This window comes from Schistocerca piceifrons, chromosome 1 (assembly GCF_021461385.2).
Source record: "Schistocerca piceifrons isolate TAMUIC-IGC-003096 chromosome 1, iqSchPice1.1, whole genome shotgun sequence".
In the NCBI taxonomy this organism is placed as follows: domain Eukaryota; kingdom Metazoa; phylum Arthropoda; class Insecta; order Orthoptera; family Acrididae; genus Schistocerca; species Schistocerca piceifrons.
In genome coordinates, this window is record NC_060138.1 from 983,008,204 (window position 1) to 983,027,813 (window position 19,610).

General features: G+C 39.1%; 1 protein-coding gene across 1 annotated transcript in view; it reads left to right on the plus strand.

The window, feature by feature from the left end:
• LOC124776951 (neurotrimin-like) overlaps nucleotides 1–19,610 on the plus strand; it is a 1,187,890-nt gene that overhangs the window by 618,230 nt on the left and 550,050 nt on the right. The window lies entirely within an intron of this gene.

The following is a 19,610-nucleotide window of genomic DNA, read 5'->3' on the forward strand; positions in this document are numbered from 1 at the left end:
CACAGGGATCGAATGAAGGGTAGAGCCACGGGTCGTAACACATCTGAAATGTAACGTCCACTGTTCGAAGTGTTGTCAGTGCGAACAAGAGGTGACCGAGACGTCTAACCAATTGCACCCCATACCATCACGCCAGGTGATATGCCAGTATGGCGATGACGAATACACGCTTCCAATGTGCGCTCACCGCGATGTCGCCAAACACGGATGCGACCATAATGATGCTGTAAACAGAATCTGGATTCAACCGAAAAAAATGACGCTTTGCCATTCGTGCACCCAGGTTCGTCGTTGAGTACACCATCGCAGGCGCTCCTGTCTGGGATGCAGCGTCAAGGGTAACCGCAGCAATGGTCTCCGAGCTGATAGCCCATGCTGCTGCAAATGTCGTCGAACTGTTCGTGCAGATGGTTGTTGTCTTGCAAACGTCCCCATCTGTTGACTCAGGGATCGAGACGTGGTTGCACGATCCGTTACAGCCATGTGGATAAGATACCTGTCATCTTGACTGCTAGTGATACGAGGCAGTTGGGATCCAGCACGGCGTTCCGTATTACCCTCTTGAACCCAACGATTCCATATTCTGCTAACAGTCATTGGATCTCGACCAACACGAACAGCAATGTCTCGATACGATAAACCGCAATCGCGATAGGCTACAGTCCGACCTTTATCAAAGTGGGAGACATGATGGTACGCATTTCTGCTCCTTACACGAGGCACCACAACAACGTTTCACTAGGCAACGCCGGTCATCTGCTGTTTGTGTATGAGAAATGGGTTGGAAACTTTCCTCATGTCAGTACGTTGTAGGTGTCGCCACCGGCGCCAACCTTGTGTGACTGCTCTGAAAAGCTAATCATTTGCATATCACAGCATCTTCTTCCTGTCGGTTAAATTTCGCGTCTGTAGCACGTCATCTTCTTGGTGCAACAATTTTAAAGGCCAGTAGTGTAGTATCTGACTGAATATATCTATAGTAAAATCTTTACGTAAATCGGTACTGTTTCTTGTTTGTTGTGTTCTAGTTGATGGTTAGTTGACAGAAATGACTCCATAAATAAAAGTTTATTCCGAAAGAGCAGCCTGTGATAGTTTAGCACCCAAACCATTAATTACATGTGCACTAATTTCCAAAACATACAACCAGAATAGTTTAGTAGCAATACTGATAAATACGAAGCCGTTGTCACAATTTCTTACACTTCCTGGGTCTCCCGCCAGAAGGGAAGGCTCGGTCGGACAGCAGAGCACAGCGCTGTGACCGCTGTTCTGGAGCATTCGAGGGAAAGTGGGCATCACGGAAGGAAAGCAGGAGAGGTTGCGGAACGAATTACTCGGCGCCGCAGCCTTTCGCGGCGATCATTGTCTGGGACAGCCTTCGGCGTGGCAACATTGCCTTCCTTCCCTTTCTCCTTTAACGCCGCTAGTCGGTCGGGAGCTGGCGCAGACCTGGAGGAACACAGTGCGAAGGTGAAAGGGAAACGGAAGGAATTGCTCTGCGCGGAGAGAGGAATTCGATATTTGTGCCGATTCGAAAATAGGCTAATTCCGATAATGGAGTCTTGTAAAAGTTGACGGGGAGAGGCGGCGCCGGTGGCAGGCGAGGCATCGGCAACGTAGGCAGGAACGGCAGGGCTGGGCCGGTTGTTCGGCGGGGGCGCGCTCGGACGGTGATTGTAGTGCCAAGCAGGCACCCCGAAGCAGCAATCAGCCGGGGATAAACGCAAAGTAGCGCGCTGCAGCGGCGCGCATCATTAAGGAATAAACACCGCCCGCTACACGGCGAGAGGTGATTTAAATAAATCGATCGCTCCTCGGCCCACCGACTCACCGCTCCCCTTACAGCCTCTGTCCATGATCCCGCCTAGTGAAAGAGAATAAAGGGAGCACATAAAGAACGGAACAGTGAGATAAAAGTTAATTTAAAGTGTCGTACAGTACATCCGGCGGCGCGGCTAAGCGCTCGGATTCTTCGAGTGGCGTACAAAAGGACTCTGGCACTGAGATCTCCTCTGTAAGGGACTTGCTGTTACTGGAAGGATTATGACGGATTCTATTCAGGCTGTTGACTAGTGAGGCTTCTATTACATGCGTATGTATTAGTTGCGTAAATGTTCGTTAATGATTTAAGAAAGCAATGCCGGTGCCAAATAAAAGAAACACAGTTCTGCAGATGCAGTGAGGGTGGGAGACGAGTTGTGCGAGACATTTTAACTTGGGGGGGGGGGGGGAGGGGGGTAGGACGTCAAACGGGCCGACTTGCAGCTGGAGAGGCACCACATGACATTTTAATTTCCACTGTCTACTTTTACAAATAAATCCATAAAACTTTGTCAGCATGACCAGGAAGGATTGAGGACTCACAATCGTAGCAGTGGAAGTTCAAAAACGTAGCAAAATACCTTTTTTTTTTACAAGTGAAATTTCAAATTTTTTCACTTACTACTGGCTGCATTTGTTGCTTTAGGTACACTTTTCTTCCTAAGTAAGAGAGATTCTTCGATGAATTTTGCCCAGCATACAGACATGTCTCACAGGTGTATGAAACTCTAGAATTTTCCAAATCTATTAAAAAACTGTGATAACTAACTATGAAAGTTTAGTATTTTCTAAACATGAAGTTTAAAATGTAACAATTCATTCATTTTTTCATAAATTAAATAAATTCTAGAGTTTCATACACCTGTAACTATGGTTTGTATGTTGTGCAAAATTCATCGAAGACTCTATGTTACTTAGGAAGCAAAGTGTACCTATAGCAACAAATAAAGCCAATAGTAAGTGAAAAAATCATGAAATTTCACATGTAAAAAAATTTATTATGTTACGTTTTTGAACTTCCACTGCTATGAGTATGAATCGTGAACGCTTCCTGGTCATGCTTTCACAGTTTTATGAATTTATTTGTAAAAGTATATACAGTAGAAATTAAAATGTCCTGTGGTGCCTCTCCTGCTCCAAGTCGGCCCGTTTGACGTCCTACCCCCCTCAAAAGCAAAATACTAATCAATTGAGTCTACTCGCATGATTAGGATGGGTACTGGAGACATGAAATAGACATGAAACTGAATAAGGTTGTTTTCTTAGTTCAACTTGAAAAGTTAATCAGAGAACCGACTCGTAATGATAACGTCTTAGGATTAACGGAATTTTCCGTCGTTGCTTGGTAGAACATGATAACAATATTAAATTTGACAATACTTCCTAATGCTTTCCTGAATTCTATTTATTGGACTAGGAACACATTTCCGGCTTCTTTGGCCATCTTCAGGTGACAACTGAATGTTTCAAACACACATAAACATGATGTGCGACTTACACAGATGTTATTTGTGAAGAGAATGCAGAAATGACATACGGTGTAGGAAAACATTACACTTTTTGTCACATAGAAAAGATTACATTAAATAAAAAAGATGGGAGACAATTTTTTTATGTGTAGGTACATTTAACAACTGAGGGGAAATAAAATGAATTTACAAACTGAATCTAGTGTTTGTTACAGAAAGCTAATTTATAAAAAGGAAAAAGATACTGTCTCTGATCAGTTACTACTAAGCTAGCACTCTGTCTCATGTGTTCGTTGATATCCAGTAGGGTCATCTTTTTGTTTTTCTTAGCATAATGTAAAACTTCACATTCTACATCATATGAATGGTTTTCTGTCAAAAACTGATCAACAAAGGTTAAAAATTTCTTCGTTAATCTCCAGGTTCTATCATGTTCAGGCAATCTAAGAGCCACAGCTTCGCCAGACTCGCCAATATATGTGTACATATCTACATATTGTCAGACTGTACAAATAATATCTGTGTAAGTTGCACATCACACTTATCTGCGCTTCCCACCGTGAAGCCAAAAGTCGATTCGTGATCAAATAAAAGCAATTTCGCAGAACATTCAGAAGCGTTGTCCTAGTTAGTAGTATAAAGTCTTAGACAGATCCGAAATCTTTGACTCATCGTAGAGTAGGGAATATGTTTGTTACGGCAACACTGAAAGATTTTGTAAATAAGAATATATAGAAAGTTCCCGTCAAGTGGGATGTAGCTGATCGATTTTGCACATTAAACTTCAATTCTTCAGAAACAAATAAAATTAAAATGTTGGATTTTCTTTCAGAACATGGATACTGAGCTGAAGTAATAAAATTTTTGTTCTTCATTACTTTTGGCTCCAACAGATAAAAAATAGCTGCGACGGTAAACTCCAACCAACCGATTATCTGTTATGTGATAATTGTGGATTGTTTTTGACTCTAAGGCAAGATAACGAAACGTCCCGGAAAACAGGAAGAGTCCCGATTATTCATGATAAAATATGCTGTCATGAAAATATTGTTTAAAGGCTCTCAAAAGTCCCAGAATATATTTTATGTTTTATGAAATTCTTCTAGTTTTTGGAGATTTCTTTCAATCAAATGGCGTACGACACGATAAATTAATACATTTTACCTTATTTCTCCAACCTTCATAGTCCTCAGTATCAGTATTAATACACTCAAACAATGATTTATTTTGAGCGGTTCTGTGACTGGAGAGCAGTTGTTTTGTCCTAACAGTGCCAGGCGTTAGAACTTGAGAACATTTACCAAAATTGTCAACTTGTTGCACCACTTGCCACTTTCATTGTCAGATAGTGTATCTGTTGATGTTATATCAGACAAGATATACCGGCAGCTTTTTACTAGAATTGTTCCCACTGTGATGCAAAAGCAACGTCGAAACGTTACTCTAAATTAAATGACAATTACTACAAGTAGCTGCCTTTTGTTCAGTATGCAACATTTTTAGTAGTATCAGTCATGGTGGACATTCTGACATAGTTAATCACATCAAACCCAAGAAACACATTAACAGGTTTAGTGCACCGACCTGTAGTGAAACACTACAAAATTATTTTGTAAAACCTCAATCAAGTCAAGACGCAAAAGTTTGAGCAGGCGAGTTTACACTAGCCTAGCACACGCTAAAACATCATCGAACCTGTGCATGTAGTGATTGTACTAATAAGCTTAATAGTTTTATTGAGATGTTTCATCCTTTAGGCCGAAACCGATAATCAGCGAACAAAAAGTTTGTGACCATAGACGTAAGTTAAAAGGAATTCATCTTCAAAGTACCCTGACACTGTAATAACTGCACGGTATTTGTTTTCAATAAAGCGCATAATACCAAAATGGAAAGAATATTGTCGTTCGAGAACATCAAGTGGACTGATGAAAATAACAGAATAGAAATGTACTCGCTTGAAACAGTCCTACAGATCCTGTACAACTACAACATCGACTGTACAGAGTTTCACCTCTTTGTCTCAAAGAAAAAGACTTGTTTCAGAGGGCTGCAGGCGGTGAAAAATACCCTTTTGTCTGAGGGCAATCAACCCTATCCACAAGCGCTCAGTAATATTTAAAACATACGTTAATTTTATTTTCTTAAAAATTCCATGGTTATAATATTTTGAGAAATCATTGCAAAAATTTTATTATGTATGTTAAATATCATTAATTAAACAGATGTTGTAAAATATATTAGGGTAAATTTGCTTTATTCTTTTTACTAACAGTAGATCAGCTGTAATCAGGTTAAGAAAGTTTTATTCACAAAAAAATAATATGAGAAAAAATTTAAAAAAAGGTACTTACATTTGTGGTGGAATGTCACTGGAGGCCAACTCCTTGTATCCTGATTTTCTCCAAAAAAGGTGTGGTCGAGGTAATGTAGGGTGACTTTCATTTTTCTGAAACTGTGTCAATGACTGAAAAATCAATGTGGCATTATAATTAAATTTTAGAACTAATTTCAAAATAACATGCAAAGATAGTTTAATAACAAAAAATATGATCACAATTTTGCGTCATGAAATAAAAAAAAAATTCAGTATTTTTCTTTAGCACTAAAATCTGGGTTACCATCTTTTGTTTTACCATGGCGACCATTGAGGCCTTTATATCGCTCCTGTCTGGAGCCTGTGTGTTGGGAGAAAGACTCATGCATGCACAGCGACAGATAGTCTGAAGCGGGTTCAGTCGAGTACGTAGTTGTAATTTTCATCCACCAGAGTACAGTAGCGGACAGACACATTCAAGAAACAGGTCAAGAAAATGTTCTGTGAATTGTTCTGTTTATTTCTCGAAGGCCTTTTAATTTATTTATGTTTGTACAGTTTTGTATTTGTTTTTAGTAGTGTGAATGATACGTGAATGTGATCTAAAGTAAATATGTAGATCGTTGTTATACTGACAAACGCTGTACGAACTAGCGTCAGAAATTTTTTAGACAACGTGAATGCAGACGACGGGGAATTTTGTATCATAATATGTTAAGTAGGTTTATGGTAAAAGGAAAGCTAATTCGATTGCAAATGAAAACAGTTAATAACGTAAAGTATAAACAAAGTATGAGAATGTTAAATATTTATTTCGGGCAAAAGTACAATTCGAAAGTGTGTTATTTGTTGATTGGTTAGTCATGAGAAGGGTGGACTAACACGTGAGAATAATATCTTTCTATTGGTCTTAAAGAAAGCTGATGAATCAGAACGGAGTATTCTTCGCGCGCCTTTTCTTTTGGAGACAGAGAATGCTTCCAGCAGTCTAAGGTAGTCGGTGCCCAGCCTATCAATGGTACGGTCGTGTGTAGTATGAGCTCCGAAGGAAGTTATAGTTTGTCGGTCTTAGTTGTGCTTTATTCCTCAAAAGTGCTTTAAAGTGAAGGCAGACTTATTCCAGTGATTTTTTTTAGAAAGTACAACTTTTAAAGTAATTTTGTGTATGAGAAAAGACAGTAATTCCGTGTGGCATTTTGAGCAGATCAGTGACCAGAAACTTGAGTGCATTAGACACCGATAAACTTAATAGTTTGGCGAGCATTTTCATTTAAGAACAATCCGTGCTTAGTAGCTGTTCAGATTTCGGGAAATACGTTACCATAAACTTGCTAAAGTGAATGAAAGGGTTTGTGCATGACTGTGTTAGAATTAGCACGGGCTTGGCAGTGAACTAGTTCTCGTAATTCTCAACGCCAGAATATACCGAAGTTTTGCCAATATTTCCACTTCCATTCAAAATTAAGACCTTTTGCCGTTTTTTAGAATAGTTACGTTGTATGTAGTCTGGTGCGGACGCAGTACGGTAGGTTTCTGCTCGACTTTCCTGCCGGCGATCTGCTGCGACGTCACAGGTAGTTGATGGTTATCCCAGTAAGGAACCGCGCCGCCGAACCATGACGCCTGTTTATCATAGTTCCTTTGCAAATTTTATACAATTGGTTAATCCTGCTAATGTTCAATTTTAATTTTAATTTCCTGTGAGACACAGTTATAAAACATTCTGGCTTTATTTCTTCAATTCACCCGATTTACGTTTCTACACACTGACATTTTGACACTGAAAAGTCACACGATCTCAAATATAATGCAACAAACAGAACTGCGACTTAAATTCATACGATAACGTGCATCCACTTGCAACAATTACTTCCTCACCACCACAAGGCTGTTACAGACAATTTGACGCTGCATAACTGTGTCACATTTTTGCTGCTTTCATTATATCATATTCTTGCCGCATTCACCAATGCTTACCAATAAAACAATCGCTCGAGAACAGTTGGTCGACTATATACCGATTCTATAAATAACTTTTAAGGTTCATTTATTTGCCTATAAATAGGTAATCACAGCTAACAGGCATACTTTTGTGATTGTTCTAGTTGTCGCTGGAAAAGTGCACGACATATATAAGACTTAGACACACGAATTTTTAAATGCCAGTCACACAAATAAAAGCTTTAGTTCAGTAAAAAAGATAAAAAATCGGACCCTCTGAAAATTGTTAGAATTTACATAGAGGTTTGGAATACTGTACATTTAGTTATTGTCATAAATTGAGAAGTGTCTAACAATAAAGATAATAACTAAAAAGTATTTTCATCATCAATTTGTAATTATTTAAGATAAAATGTTTTTAGAAATTATCGGTTAACTTCACACCAAGTAACGCAAACTCAAGTTTCTGCAAGGGCTGATGTTTCAGAAAATTTTTCTTTTTGGTAAACTTATGTGTGTGTGTACTCGTTGTATGTGTAAATTATATTAAGATGACACTTAATCTGTTTTATCACGGGTCGTAGAATGCCTATGAAATTTACGTTTGTTGGTAATATGGGTGTGTATCTGGTATTTAAGATATGTAGCGTCAGCCAATGACCAAACAAGGGTATATCGAGAACGTGTAGAAGTTAGAGATGTAACATATGGTTAATTAAACTAAACATTGATCTTGTGAAATGCCAAGAAACTATTGTTTATTTCCATTTTTAGCCATCCTAGAATCTCACATCAGTGTCCTGTCCACTGGGAATCTCTTTGAACATATTGTTTAAGTAATCTGTTGCTAAGCGCTTTGCGCCTGTTGATCTCATTTGATGGTAACGAGATCTGTCTGTTTAGCAAGAGCGACAAGAGACCGATTTCAAGTTACCTGGACAATCAAAATGAAAATTTCACCTTTGGCACTGGCAATTTTGAACATAAACAGTAAAATTTCAGAAGTACTGTACAATACGTCACAGAAAAGTTTTGAGGTAAGGAGGGAAAAGACCATCGTGGTTCGACAACCATCTTAGGAAGCCGCTACGACGGCAAAGAGAGCTTCACTGTAAGTTTAAACGTAGTTAAAGCTTCACAGACAAACAAAAACTAAATAAAGGAAAAATTAGGTTAAGGATGACTAGGTGTGAATGGTTCTACGAATTCAAAAGAAAAGTTCCATCTGTAGACTTGACAAAAAAATCATAATTAGTTTTGGTCACATGTTAAATCAGTAAACGGATCGAAGCCATCCGTTCACTGACAGTAATTTCAATGAAACTGAAGATAACACTGAAAAGGCCGAAATACTGAACGTATTTTCTCAACAAATGTTTCACATAGCAAGATCGCACGGTAGTTCCTCATTTAAATCCTCGCACGAACGACAAAATGTCATATCGAAATAAGTGACCAAGGGATACAAAAGCAACTGATACCGTTCAACATGAATTGCTATAATAATAATTATAAAAGGGGGCAATTTTATTTACGCACTGTCTTTTAAATAGATATGATGTTATCTGATACTAATGCAAAGAAACGTAATGATGCTAAAATGTTTTCCATTCTTGCTATGATTTAATCTTTAACGTTTAATATTTCTCTTCCTGTTAATATTTAATTAATTAACTTACGTCGTTCAGATTTCGTAATGCTGACGGCGTTAAAATTTGAAGTTGTTCAGTCCCTGGTTTGTTTTCTTTCAATTGTTGCGAGCCAGCGATGGTGCAATGCCGTTCGCTTTCAGGTCTACAAATTTATAAAAATCAGGTCCAGGAAACACTTTTGTGATCACGGTTGCGATTTAGACGGTATTCGCGTAATTGTACTGATTAAGAGTTATCGTTTCCGAAAGATGCAGGTTCGATTAAAGCTTTGTGCACTTCTGCGCGTATAATGAAAATATTCCTGACACGTCACGTAACAAAAAGTAACATGCGAATCACAACCGTGGTCAAACAAAGAAAATATATGATGACATAAATGTTCTTCGCTGTTATTCAGGACAGTTTCAGATTAAAAACCGCAATTTTCAGTCTTTAGAAATCACAAGACGTTACCCTTTAGAGAAATTTGTTTTGAATAACTTGTAGTTACCTTTTCTGCAATATGGTGATTGTTCCCAAGGATTATCTCTTTCTCTCTCATTTTTATAGCCTTTATACATTCACATTACATACATCGAATAAGAAACTTTTCTTTCTCTACCGACCAGTACGAGAACAAAATCCTCCCTGACAAAATGTCTTACATAGAATCAGTTCTCACTTAACTATCATATATAGTTTCGTAGTACAAACAATGTTAGTTTATTCCGTGCACTAGAAAGTCTTTGATTCACTGAGTACAAAAATTAAAATAATAAAATTATAATTACATTTTTAATATCGTCAATTCTTCTATATACCATGAAAATAAGGTTTGGCATCGTCGTAATATTATTTTTCATCGTTGTAGCACTATAAACAGAAGAAAGGCCACTGATCGTGAGAGCATACAATTTCGATTTTGCACAGAGTATACGAAGGAATTTGTCCCTCCTGCAGCAGCAGCGTACCGCACGTTTATGGAGGAGCGAAGCGTTTCTAATGATTGGAAAATGGCACAGGTCAGTCCAGTTTCGAAGAAGGCTCGCATAACAGAGGTACGAAACTGGTGGCCTATGTCTTTGACGTCGGTCTTCTGTTGTAGAATTTTATGTTCGCGTGATGTGACATTTTTGAAGGCTGAAAATCTCTTCTGCAGAAATCAATATGGGTTCGGGACACAATGATCTTGTAAAACCCAGCTGGCTATGTCCGCCCACGAGACCCAGAAAGCTGTAGATACCGGCGCCCAGGTAGATGCCGTGTTCCTTGACTTCCGGGAGGCGTTCGACACACTTCTGCAGTACCGCCCAAAAGCCGTGATGTGTTATTCAGCCTGAACCGCGCTGACTTGATTTCTACCGTTCAGCTGAACACACAGGAACGACCCGGCTTGTGCATACGATGCGCGTGTCTCAGCATGGTGTACACGATCACAGCGCGCTCCACTGGCAATTGTCGGCTGTATCTGGCTCCCACACCACTGTTTGTTTACAAAAACGGACGCGCATATAATCCCTACGTCATCTCTGTTAAACGCAGCTTTCCTCCCTTGTCGCGTGCTGGTCGTCTTGTTCAAGAGAAAGGGGAAAGTTCTATGACCAGTCATTAACGACATCACCTTACAAATGATCCACTACAACAGTCCTCAAGAGTAGATAAATGTTATTTCATCACACTCACTTTTTAGTAAAACCCTCAAGCCAGTCCTACATGATAACTGTTTCTGTTCATAGTGGAATCTTTATAACATGTAAAATACAAGACTAGACAAGAAGGTGCAAATATCTTAACTGCAGGTAACGCAGGTTCCCTTGCAGATAAAGTTAATCGAACGAACGCATTCCTAAGAGACAGCACCCTTGTATTTACATTACATAGAACATCACAGAAAACACTTATAGTAAATTAATAAGAAATTCGCAGAACCTTGTAGAAAACACAAAGTTGAAATACAAGAGACGCGAACACGTACACCACGCGGACACAACCTCATGCCCCCATAAATATGCGCGGCTTCTGAGAATTTCCTTGTGTAACTTGTGTAGGTTCTGAGAAGGGAGGAAAGTTATTAAATGCCTACACGGAAAATTTTCTTTTTTTAACGACGGGGTACCTCGAGAGGCCTTGCAGAAATTGAAACTTGTGTTTATTAGCATTTCAGTTTTCTGTGCATATGCTGGTGATAAAATACGACTTCAGCCTGTTGCGTTGAGAGAAGCGTACTAGGATGAGCAGGGCGGCTTCTTCGACCTTTAACCTTACGAAGCACTCATGTATTTCCAGCACCCACTCACACGCACGTTTGCAGGTTGACTGAATCAGCAACGAAGGCTCCAGAATTCAGATAAGGATAACCGCGAAGTCGCAATCTCTGCGGCAGTAGAAACCTTTCAGGAAAGACGCTCTTCGGTGCCAACCTCCAGACTTCCTTTCCATGCTTCGGTACTTTATGGTGTCGCAAATGCCTTTCGTAACATAGGTTTTCGCTTTATATCATAACTGATTATATGCAATTAATTTATCTCTTTACTTTAAAACAGTTGTTCTTTATTTACCCGCATAGATAACTCTCTTATGTTTCACACGACATCAGGAACACACTGTTCATGTTTGTTTATGGTGGACTTCTAATTTTTGGAGTCCTTTCCGCGGTACAGTTACTATGTAGCATTGGGCCTTCGGAAACGTTTCTCAAACTGATGGAAATAGTTTTTGTTACTGTCTGAAAAGTAACAGCAAAGAAATAGTTTCCGTGAATAAGTAATTTAAATTAGTACAGGGAAGAACTAAATTTTTTCAGCGTGATTGTTATTTATTTGGTGATATTTCATGAATGAATAGAAATATCTATGTCGATTATTATCAAAACAGATCTAAATTTCTAGTGTATCTTTTCTTTTCTGCTTCACATTCTTTCTCAAATTCCACTTTGCAACATTACACTGAACTGCTTTACTCTGGGATTCATTCGGTAACAAGCACTGGCATCGTGACAAGAACCAGTTGTAACACTACATGCGATTCTTCTAGTATTACAGAATTTCTCACAAAGAAATTTGTTTACTTAACTATATTGGTGATGAAACTTTGGGTGAACCTTCTAATACAGTACAGTAAAACAGTTCTATTAGTTACGAACATAAATATCACACAACAGTGTTTCAATCAATCAAACTGAGGCATAGGTGGCCCGGGTACACTGTATTATACTCTCTATGAGCTGTTCAAAATTGGTGAATGTCGCACTTCGAATAGCTGGTGACACACACTTCACAAAACAAGGGCAGCTGTTAGGAGAATAAACTACCCAAGAATTCCTAGACCACAGTGCGTCTAGGTTAGCCATTGTGACCCTCAAATACATTCAGTTACGACCATCGCTGCTGTACACCACTGCGAACTCAGTGAGCGCAGTGTAAACAAGTCAGCACAGCATGCTCGCATCAGCTGCGGCGTTGCGGTCTACGAAAACTACGGTTCGGCAGATTTGGTACATTACATAAATGACGTAGTAAATGGTAGTCTTACCTATAGTGTTGGTTGGGAAAGAAACATAAATGAATGTGTGAGAGAGGAACTGGGAGCAGACGACCGCTCTTTGTTTTTTTGTCGGTTTGCTTGTTTTACACATAATTAGAGCCGCCCATTGTTCAGTGTTAGTAGATTGCGTATTTTACATCCTTACAGAATATAAATTACATTATGTATGTAACGAAAATTAGTTGATGGCGTAACTTCCGTACTTTTATGTAACAAAGAAATTACTTTTGATGCAAATATAGTTTACGTGCACGAACATATATAATCTACATAATTATTGTTGTTACTTTGTACTCAACGGAATGTTTTTCATCGTGATGAAAGGCAAGAGTTTCTTGTTGTTACTTATAAGTGCGGAAGTAGTTTATGAACAATGGAAACATTTTTACATAAGCTCAACGAGGTACTCAAGCGATGTTTGATATGTTTTTGTTTTGTTCTTTTCTAAATTTTATTTACTTATTTATTTATGTTGAGGTGATTGCCTTTCCTAGTAGTTTACGTTAAATTTATATTTTTTTTATTTTTACTACAACGTTCCTCTATTTCACGTTACAAATCAACAATTTTCGAATTAAACATTGATTAAACATTGAAAGTATCAGTTTTTCTACAAGTACCGTTTATTTTTAAGTAAAAGACAGGGGGAACGAAAACGTCCGTAGGCTACCCAACCCTTTACATGTCATTCCCACTTTCTAGACGGTTCACCGGGGAATTTCTAGGGACGCAAAGAAAGGGATCGGAATACAGTAACGCCTGATAGGTATGGATTACACCTAATGTACAAGTAATGCGGTTTCGATCTCAAAAGACCAAAGTTCCAAGGAAACATTCCGTAGTCTAATCATATTTACGATAGTCCACAGTAGCCGACTGTCCTTTTACAATTCTAGTCGGCTGTCAGACTTTACTATGGCGCCCATTACCTGGTGGCCAATAGTGCATCACAAATTTGTGTTAGAAGAGAGACTGTGATTTCAGTGTAGGCTCCACATGCCTTCACTTCAAATTTAGAAAAAGTATTGGAGCTAAAGTTAAAACTTTAGATTTTTCTGATATTGTCCTGAAATAGTATTATTGAAGAGCAGCAAGGTTTGAAAATTAGAGAAAGATATTGCAGAAGTGGAATTAAAAAGATAATCTGCCCTAATTTACTGTCATTTAAATAAGACGACAGTGGTTGGCATTTCTTCTCTTGGGCAATATTGTTGGTTTGTTTGAAAAATGTATTATTTGAATGTTCATTAACAGACATTTGTACCAATATACCTGTAATGTATGCGCCACGAAATTTTGTCTTTGCATATAGCATTCGTATTTACCAGCTTGCAAAATAAAATAATTGTTAATGCAAGATATACAGTTAACGACTCTTTAAAACATATGAATCACGACCGAAAATATTGTTTGAATATGGGAAACCATCTCTTTAATACCATAAGCCCATTACTGAGAGAGGTATCACTAAACAATTATTATACCTGGTGATTAGTATTTCAGAACACAACGTATAAGATCCTTCACGTTTCCATAAAAGTCTATGTCGGAATAGACTGACTAGCTTACTGCTCTATATCTCGTAGCTGGATTCCATATTATGTGCATTACCGCGTGCCCTAACAATAAAACTGAAGTTATCGTACAGAAACACTTGCCAACAAAGAAATCGTGTTTTAAATTACAAGAACAATATGCCCTGTTTTTGCTAGATAATGCGGCCCTAAATCCATATCTGATTTTAGAATTTCTACCCCGCCTCAGTTTTCTTGTAATAATGATTTCTGGTAGATGATTACAGCGGTCTGTGTCGTCCCGCAGCAAGACTTCCAAATACGAAACACTAACAAATCTGTTAGTGCACAATAGTCACTAAGAAACGAGTAACATAAGAGTGAACAAAAATGAAACAAAAAAATAATAACGAAAAATATCCTTCATGCTTTCCGTGAGACACAATGCCTCAACAACGACACTTTATAAGAACCAGCAATAATGTACAATACTGTGGTATTCCTGATGCCTAGATGACGGTTTTTCATTTATCAAATATCCTGATGAAACCGTTATCCATGTTCGTCGTTGACAACACCACAGTCATCCGAGAAGAAGTTCAAATTATTACTCAAGAAATATACTACAAGTGACATGTTAAATTCCATAACGTGATATGATCTCAGTAGTTCTTGTAGATATTCCGATATTTCTCTGCTCTAAGATTGGCGAAGAAGATCTTACAGACATTTGTGAAAGTACCCATGCCATTCTTTCAAAATTACTCAATAAAATAAGGAAAAATTCACTAAACATAAATTCTCTACTTTGAGGTCCCACAAACAGTCCTTCCTGACTTTCATCTGGTCACACGGTAGTTCATTCCGAAAACACGAAATTTTCGCATGATTTTCTTTTCTTTCCTCTCTCTGGTACCGCAGTGGCATATAAGGCGATAGTGCCTTCTGTACCCGAGCTGTATGCAAGGAAGAATTGCGGTTGCCACGAGATTTCCAAGTACACGCCATTTGTATATTCAGTACCGGATAAATATATTTTTTATGTGTCTCCTTCACATTAATTACTCGAGCAATCAAAACAGAAGGAAATTTGTTATCATTGTGGAGAAGTGCTTTCAGATTAACTTTGCTCTATTCTGTTAACAAGCGCCTCTAATTTACACTGGAGTCATGTCTAGCAGCCTCCATAACAGACTTGATATTACTGCTCAGAACCATGTCAACTTCCTCGCAGAAATATGTAAAAGAAACAGAATAGCGGTCAAGATAAACACTCACTTTCATACTGGGAGATTATCCGATGTACAGGCTCGGTCACAACACGAAGTAAACGAACACTTGAAGCAAACAAAGCGTTAGAATAATTACCGGAAAGGATACATACGAATACAAGTGGGTGTAATAAATATGATTTACCGAAATGACATATAGCTCAATAGTCTGTGCTCGGGTGGCGTAGTGGGCCACCCAAGCACAGTCTATTGAGCTGGAGATTAGGGTTCGCACAACTGCACGGATTATCTTAGCACGACTCCTTCCTCAATCCAGATTCCCACTCACACCTCAGTCCCACTTGCTATTCCCCCCAAAGTCTTACAGCATTGCAGAGGCTCTCCACCTGCACTGAAACGGGACCTCAGCATCGAACGAAGCAAGAGACCCTGCCCCTAACCCAGGCACAGGTGCTGTAACTAGAAGAACCTCTATGGTTCCAGAGACTTTTTTCAAAACTCAAACATCTATGATGTATACAAGGTGTTCGTAACTTACCGTTACTAACTGCTAGGACTAGTAGAAGGGAGTGAGTAGGTAATATTTTGAAAGGGACCCATGTACGGAAACGATCAGTTTCCGTGCTAGAACCATTTGAAAACATGTTGGTAACGCGACCACTTTTATTAAGAATTGATGAGACATGACGCAGTACATAACTTGTTTTACAGTTCCACTCATTAACAGCCAAAGAAATTACCCTTGTACTCGTTCATGGATTCTCTTCAGGGTGATACAAAACAACCTGTTCCAGTTCGGGTGTATGGCATGTCCTCGGATTCAAGTGGCTCTAAGCACTATGGGACTTAACATCTGAGGTCATCAGTCCCCTAGACTTAGAACTACTTAAACCTAACTAACCTAAGGACATCACACACATCCATGCCCGAGGCAGGATTCGAACCTGCGACCGTAGCAGCAGCGCGGTTCCGGACTGAAGCGTCTAGAACCGCTCGGCCACAGCGGCCGACTCTCGCCTCGGAGCACCACAGTCACGCTGACGGTGAAGGTATCTTTTCTCGAAGCCGTTGCGTAGTTGTGGCGAAAAGGCAATGCGATGAAGTCGGACGTCGTGGAGACTGATCTTGATAAAGGCGACCAGCAGCTGTTCCATTACCGTGACCTTCGCCATTCAGTAGGACCATATCGTTGTATTCTGCGAATGCATACCTACGATGTTGCTCCATTACTCACAGACACGCGAATGAGGCTCGAACCAAATCAGAGAGGTTGGGCGGATGTCAAACGACATCAGCCGATCCGACCTATTACTTATGACAAGTAAGCAGACCTACAACAGTTAAAGATGTTTTGCGGAGAAGAGGCTAAGCGGTGTTTTTCCCAACTGCCAAAACTGGAAAAGGCCAAAAGCGTAACAAGAAATTGTGTCATCAAGATGACAATGTTTTTCTAAACCAATAAGTGCAAGTGCTAAGAAACAGACCCAGAGCAGAAATGAATAAACAATGAAAGAAACTGTATGGGCCTACAAAACTTCGATCTGTTTATAAAGAATTAATTCTAGTCTATAATTTTCTACCTTATGACTTTTATGGTTTTTTCGTAACTAAATTATTTTTTCCCATTCATTTGTTACATTATTAAAGGCATCTTAAATGATACTGGTAGTTAGTTCTAATTGTATTAGGTTTAACAGAGTTAACAGATGTACTGACATTCCCCCTTTTATATTGACCTACCCCCTTTTTCCCTAAAAAAAACTGAAGTTATTCGATATAATATTTTCCTTAGGTTGTTACAGTACGTTTACACAAAATGCTTGTAGTGGTATCGAACGACTATAAGTAAGGCTACTCTTAACATAAATTTCAAGAGGACTGGCTGAAAACTGCATTTGGTACAGAGGGTTTGGTGTTAAAATCCACTTTCCTGAAAAATTGAGAAGAACTGACTTACCCTCTTTTTCCCGTGGACCCTAAGTGCAGACTGCAGGGACAGACGAATGAAAATATGTACCTGGATCCGAACCCCGGCCTCGGTACAAATTTTCATACGACCCCTCTGTCTGCAATATACATCAGAGATGTATGGGACTTGGAAGAGGTCTCTGGAACCAAATAGTTTCATTTCACTGAAGCCTACGCCTTTGTTCAGGCAGGATTCCCAGTTTCGTTCAAAGCCGAGATGCTATCCCAATACAGCTGGAGAGCCTCTGCAGTGCTGCTCAAGTTTACGGGGAATACCAAGTGGGCTGAGGCGTGAATGGGAATTAGGATTAAGGAGGGAGGCGACCTAATGTAGTCGGTGCAGTCGTGCAAAGCCACTGTGGCAGGGTGGCATAATGTTCATCGCAGTGGTTAGTGCGTGGGAGACCCGGTTTCGAATCCCGACATTAGTACAAACATTCATTCATCGCTTTCGTCTGCGTATATACACCATTTAGCCAATTTAGAATATTCCAGGTCCAATCAATGAATTATTGGTAATCAAGGTTTCGCTACACTTACGGACGCTCCCCCAGCACTATAAATGCTTTTGAGCTATAAAGCACACTTTTTTAATGTGCTATCAGAAACTCTGTGTGGTATTTCTACTAGGCTTTTCCGTTTATATCCTAAAACTATGTCCACCCATGACCAGAATGCTACAGCGTAGTTATCCACCAAATTATACAAATTATACACGCTCAGTAAATGCAAAATGGTTTAGCACCTTGCAGTCCAGTTGTTCAGATACCTGTACTCTGCCCACAAATATATTCATTCTCTGTTATATCTGTGGCGTCTTGTGTTAACTCAGTATTCAAAAACACACTACACCATCGCCACTTTCAGAGTTTCTTTGAAGTCTGCCGCTTGTGTCTCGATAACTTTCTTCTGGCTGATCTTCTGCTCATAACACACATGGAAAGTACAACAATTGAAGACAAATGTCTTTTTCAGCATCATCTAACTAGGGAGGTAGAACAAAACATCTGCATCTGTCAAGTGAACGTGCATCATCATACGATAAATAAATAAATATAATATCCCTTTCCACTCACAGTGATCATACGATTTCACTGAATTTCTTTAGTGATTACAAGATGTCTATGAATGCCCAAGTGGTTCACAAGACACTGTTGTGTTGTGTTTAATGCGTAAGTCCATGACAGGACACAGATTTCCAACAAGCGTAAAATGCTTAATGTGTGCTGTAGCTTCTTATGGTTATTCATCCTTGAAAAATTTAATACTTTATGAAATATGATTGTGTTGTAGGTACACTTAGCGAACATGTAGGATATTTAGTCTCTCCTGTAGGGGATACTTTTAAAGGGTTTCAAATGGATTCACTGGGAGCGGATGCACATGGTTACAACTTTATATTTGTAATGTAATTAGTTCTGTTACTTCTAGATGCCAGGATAATCAGAGAAAGAGATCCTTGTGTAATATGCCTGATGAGAAACTGTTTCTGATGTTTTCATGTGAAGCTCACAACTAAAATTATTACAGAGAATGTATCCGATACAACTGAATACTTCATAGTGACTCGGGAGGTATCAACACCGGAATGTGGTCCTGACCTATCCGTCATTCAGTATCTGAATACACAAGTTTTAACTATCACGTTTCTGATGTAGATAAGGTTTCATTAGGGTAGAGCTTTGTTGTTGGTTTTAGATGTAGGAATAAGAGAAAGCCAGTAAAAATAAACTGGATAAGCAATGATTCTGACGTGTCTAAACTTGACACAGAATGCAATGTGATGGAGAAATAACACGCATACAATACCGTCAAAAAATACCGGGTTGTTGTAACTAAACAGCGCCTACTCAGTTACCCAGAGTAGACTGCAATTATCGAAACTGGCTAGATACGCTAATGGGCTATGGCAGAACCGATTTACGCTAGAAAAAACTAATCCTAAATTTAGTCACCAGTTTCATATCTGGCGCTGTGAGTGCAAGAGAGACGTATGTAGTGGATTATGAATGGGACGTGGTCGGAAAAGGACAAACAATTAAAAAAGGCATAATGTTGATTTCTATTATTACTAACCGCATAAACAATTTGTTCAATATGAGAACCTGAGACGTCGAAGAGATGCTCTACAGCGGCAGATCTGCACCTGATGACCAAAATTGGGACTAATT